A 5,017-nucleotide genomic window follows, 5' to 3' on the forward strand; every position below is an offset into this window, starting at 1 on the left:
TACCTGTCCCTGCTACCCAGTCAAAGAAATCTCAATCAGACAATGAGATCTTCTCCTGAGAGGGTCCCACTTCTGGGCAAAGTTTGTTCGTAACACCTGTGAGGCCACAACTTACTGTCTTCTTCAAAAATCTTGGAAGAAATCTAGAAAGTTTTCCCTTTAGCATGATGTCTACAAAAAAACTGACAGATTTTTTGGGATCATGACTTACTTTAAGAGAGAGCTACTGTCTTATTTTTCTCCCACATCTATTTGTTGCATTTATCTGCTGATTTCTGACATAGTTAGCATGCAATCTAGTGCAGTCTTTGCAGTCCATATACATAAAGCACTAAGTGTGGCGGGGAGGGTCCACAAGGAGGGCTTCTAAAATGTTGTCATAATATAATTATGCACAAAGAAATAACAACAGCATATGAAAAGGATTCACTTTACCCTCTGATTTCATCAGTGAGAAAAAGAGGACTCTAATATCCAGACAAAATAACCACTGCATATTGCACATGTACCAGTTAATGTGCAAAGGATTTCACAGGATGCCTGATTACCTTCACAGGGAATCAGCTGCATATCTGCAGAGGAGTTTCACACCTCATGATGACACCATCAAAGAGAATCCAAGCTGAAGCACAGTTTAGGTACCTTCACATCTGATTTGCTGTATTCTCAGCTCCTTCACTTCAGCTCTTTCCACTGGAGGTGGGGACATGGGCATCCCAAAAGGTCACTCGGCTCCACATCTACATTCATGCTCTTCAGTTCAAGATGATTTAGACACACAGGTCAAGGATATTTTCATAAGCAACATGAACTGTCACACAAACCATCTCTCTTCTCTATTTACCCTATTTTAAAACTACCTAAAATATACTAAAGAAGGGAAAACAAGCAGAGTAGGAAGTTTTGAAGAAGCATGGTTGCTGCTTGATATTCAGAGGTATGAAGCCTCCAGAAGCTCTTTGCAGGCCTTGACTCTCTCAAAATAAACCTTTAAGTATTTAACACTGATCTTTTGACACCTGTGGGTATCTTGAGGAAACAAGGCTACCCCAGGGAACATGTGTACAACAGCAGTCACTATTTTTTGTAGGCTATGTGGCCATGTGCAGCTGCTTATTTAAGGCAAGCTTTGAACTGTGAATGAGATGCAAAGATAGAAAGCCTTGTAATACTGTGGCAAATTACGTAAATAAAAGACACAAGGAAGCACCCTCAAAGAGTGATCCTGTGTTCTCTCTAACTTTCCAAGGGTGTGGATTCTAACTAAACAAACACCATTCATCTTCTGCTGTTATTTGGAGAGAGAGCCCAGTGGGAACTCTGCTTCTCTGAACCATGTCCTAGATCTTTTTAGCTTAAAACTTCCACCACCCACATCCCTGGACATTCCTACTTTCACCTGCAAAAATTAACCCTCATTTCCTGCTGTATCTTTCCAGATCCTAAGGCAATTGGTTACTAGGCAACTACCCCTTATATTCCCTGGGCTTGCTTTTAATTGAAGCCTGTGCTAAATAACATCACAAAAGAAGAAAGGCACTTTTTAACAGTGAATAGCCATTACTAAAGTCATGGGGCAGAGCTTTGGTACGAGGAAAGCAGCCCCCTCCCTAAACTGTCCTCTTACCACCACCAAACAACTGCTAAATATACAAAGAATGAACTTTTGCCTATTTGTCTTCTGAGTGCAAAAAGAGGCCCACATGAAGGTGAGGTTGGTGACCTACCCCAGGGTTATCCCATCACTACTTCTGCCCACCTGCCCATTTCTCATCCACACCACCTGACAGAGGCAGCTGTGGATGGAGGGAAACACTGAACTGCCCGTCCTTCACCTGGGAAGAGACCAACACCTATTTCACCACTGACAGAACCTGCAGCTGATCTACCCTGCCTGCCTCTGGAACAAGAGGATACCGTGGACACTTGGGAAGCAAACTGAAATGACATTGCTCTTGGTGCTACAGGGGTAAGCAACTCCACCACTGGAGTCTGGATCAGTTTGACAGCAAGTATTTTGGCACAGATTTTCAAAGAAGGCCAACTCCAGCACACACCATTCTCCCACAAATACACAGTGCACACAGCAGGGTGGTCTGGAAAGGGAGCTGGAATGTCTGCAGCTATTCCTGCAAGCTCAAATACAAAAGGTGCCACCTTTCAAAAATTACAGGTCTTTCTGCTTTTGGCAGTTCTGTCTCTCAGAGGAAAGTGGGAACATGGACAGAAACCCTACAGTCCCACACTCCAAATGGGACATGAACAAGCCTGTGTGCATGCAGGAGATGAGAACAAACTTGCATGATGCAAAGCTTGCTAAAGATGTTTCAGAACACAAACTCCCTAATGCTTTAGTAGCCATTAGTCCTTACAGTGGCTATTTTCTGCCTAGATCAACTCATTAAATCAGTTCTCCACACTGCTGTATGAGTTGCAAAAGAAGAGTTAGAAACCTGCCAGAAGCTGGGATGGACAAGGTGCAGCAGTGTCCATCAGATGACATTAAACTGCTACAGGAACACCTCAAAAATGGAACCAATGTACTAAATATTCCCATTGTTGTGTTAGATGGAAAGTTGTGATGGGGTTCTTGCTGCCACCACCCTCATGTCTATGGCAGAAGGGGCACAGCATTTGAAAGCAGATGCTGACTAGACCTGCTCCAAACCTGGCTTCACAGATGAATTTATGTAACATTTACAGCAATAAAAACAAAAAAATAAATCTATTACTTTCCCATTTAGTGCATGGAGAATTAATTATGTAATTGACTTTTAAGGAAGAATCTTTAACCAGAGAAACTACTGACCTAAGTATTGGGCAAAGGAGTAGTACCAGACACTTTCATAAACTGAGAGCTGTGGAGCAAGCTCTCCTCTTCTAAAGAGGGCTCTGTCTTCTCCATAAACTCTTCACTCCCTGGAAACTAAATTCTTGTCCAAGCAAATTCAGCCAGGCTGCAGAGATAGATCTCACAGGCTGGCTTCATCCCACGAAACTGAAAACATTTAAATAAATTACTTCATAAATTTAGAACCTGATTACTTTATATGTAGTGGAGGAATAATACTGCCTCAAATGTGAACTGCCCTCTGGAAGCATATCTGAATCAGTGGATTAAAAGAGGCTTCTTGACTCACAACTCCAGATGTAAAATGCAAGTCTGGTGGGAGATCCCCAGGCTGTACTATGGCATTGCTGTGCACTTCCATCACCAAGAAAACAGTTCTCCATTGTGCCTCATTGGAGCTCATTTGCTCTCTCATTGCAAGAGAGATTTTCCTAAGTGATAAGAATTAAATACTTCACTGAAGATGTTCAAGAGCTCAAACTGGTTTTTGATACCTGAAATAGCACTACTTTTACAGTTCCTCTATACCTCATCCTGACTCGTGACACATATTTTCACGATATCCCCTGCCAGACAGCTGATAAGACTTGGTCCAGAAGCTCCCAATGACTAATTGGTAAGACTATATCTTAAAGAGAATGACTTCTTCTAATTTAATTATGTGTTTGACATTTTTATATATGCTTTGTGAGAGGATAAATACATTTTCACCAGGTTTCCACTGATGCCATATGGTGGGTCACAAAAATCAGAACAAAATAGGTGTAATGAGATTCATAAAATAACTAAGAAACCAAATAAATAAACATAAACATAAACACAAGCATAAACATTATTATTGTTGTTGTTGCTATTATTATTATTATTATTATTATTATTATTATTATTATTATTATTATTATTATTATTATTATTATTATTATTATTATTATTATTATTAATGGAAGACCTGTTATTAAATTTTAGAATTTGCAAGATGATGTTCAGGTAGCAAAGATACCATTTACCTTTCTTCTCTGGTATTTCTGGTAGATAGCCAGAAATGCCTCTGCCCTTGTCAAAGAAACCAGTGGACTTGTGAAGAGAAACAGTCCCAGGAACATTTGAAATGTGAATAAATGACAGAACCCCTTTCCCAAAAACAGACGCAAGCCAAACATCCTTAAATGTGGGGAAAAAATATGGGAGATGCTGGCTGATGCAGATGGTAATTCTGCCTTAGAATCAGGTAACAGCTTCAGATGCTCAGGAAGTCAAAGGCACTGGGCCAGAAATCCAGCTGTTGTAGTTGGGTGAGAGAGCTACAGGCAGCAAATGGGAAGAAGGTTCAGATGGGATAGCTGCTGCCTGTCCTCTCTTCCCTTGAAAGGGAAGTAGGCTCAGAATGTCTTGATGCAACAGAAGAAAACCCAAACAATCCTGAGTACTGTGGATCAGTATTAAAGATTCACAAAGGGATCATCAGACTCAGGGCAGCACTGAAAGCAGCAGCAACTGTTGCCTGTCTTCAAGGTTGGTTCACATCCCACCAAACATGCAGCCACCTCACTGCCAGACTAAGCACATTTGGAGGGCCAGGAAGAGGGAGAATCTCTAAAAAAGGGCAGCAACCTCTACCTTAGTGCCCCTTCCACAGTTCAGTCTGGCAGCATGACTGAGTGTCCTCTGGAAACTAAAAGGGAGACACTGGAGACTTCTGGAACTGCAGCAGTCCCTAAAAATGTAACACAATCCCACCATCATCTTGTGACACATGCAAACAACTAGACAGCACTGTACATCTTCCATCAGGGTTATCTGAGTATTTACCCAGTAAGTAGCATGACAGATGGTTTTGTGTGACTCCAGTAGAATAGCTCCATTTTTGTCTGCACAGGGGCCACTCTTACTTGAGCTGTGCTAGAGAAGAGCATCTCTGCAGTGAAAATCTGTCTAGAGCACTAGAGAAAAGCCCAGCTGGCATTACTGTGGGACACATCCACTGCTTAGTTATGGAGCTGTGGCTCAGGGAGATGATGTGGTTTAATTACAGTTGCTGTCAGAATGAGCCTGCCTCTGCCCCTCTTTTCACATGTGAGTGTATGCTGCTTCTCTGACCTGGCTGCAGGATAAGCACAATGACAGCAACTCACCTGCTCTGGAATGGCTAGATTAAGAGTAGGATGC

The 5,017-nt window shown here is 41.8% G+C and overlaps 1 protein-coding gene across 1 annotated transcript in view; it reads right to left on the reverse strand.

The window, feature by feature from the left end:
• The window catches only part of SAMD12 (sterile alpha motif domain containing 12), a 167,381-nt gene that overhangs the window by 34,328 nt on the left and 128,036 nt on the right, over positions 1–5,017 (reverse strand).

Source organism: Taeniopygia guttata, chromosome 2, assembly GCF_048771995.1.
Source record: "Taeniopygia guttata chromosome 2, bTaeGut7.mat, whole genome shotgun sequence".
Lineage (NCBI taxonomy): Eukaryota > Metazoa > Chordata > Aves > Passeriformes > Estrildidae > Taeniopygia > Taeniopygia guttata.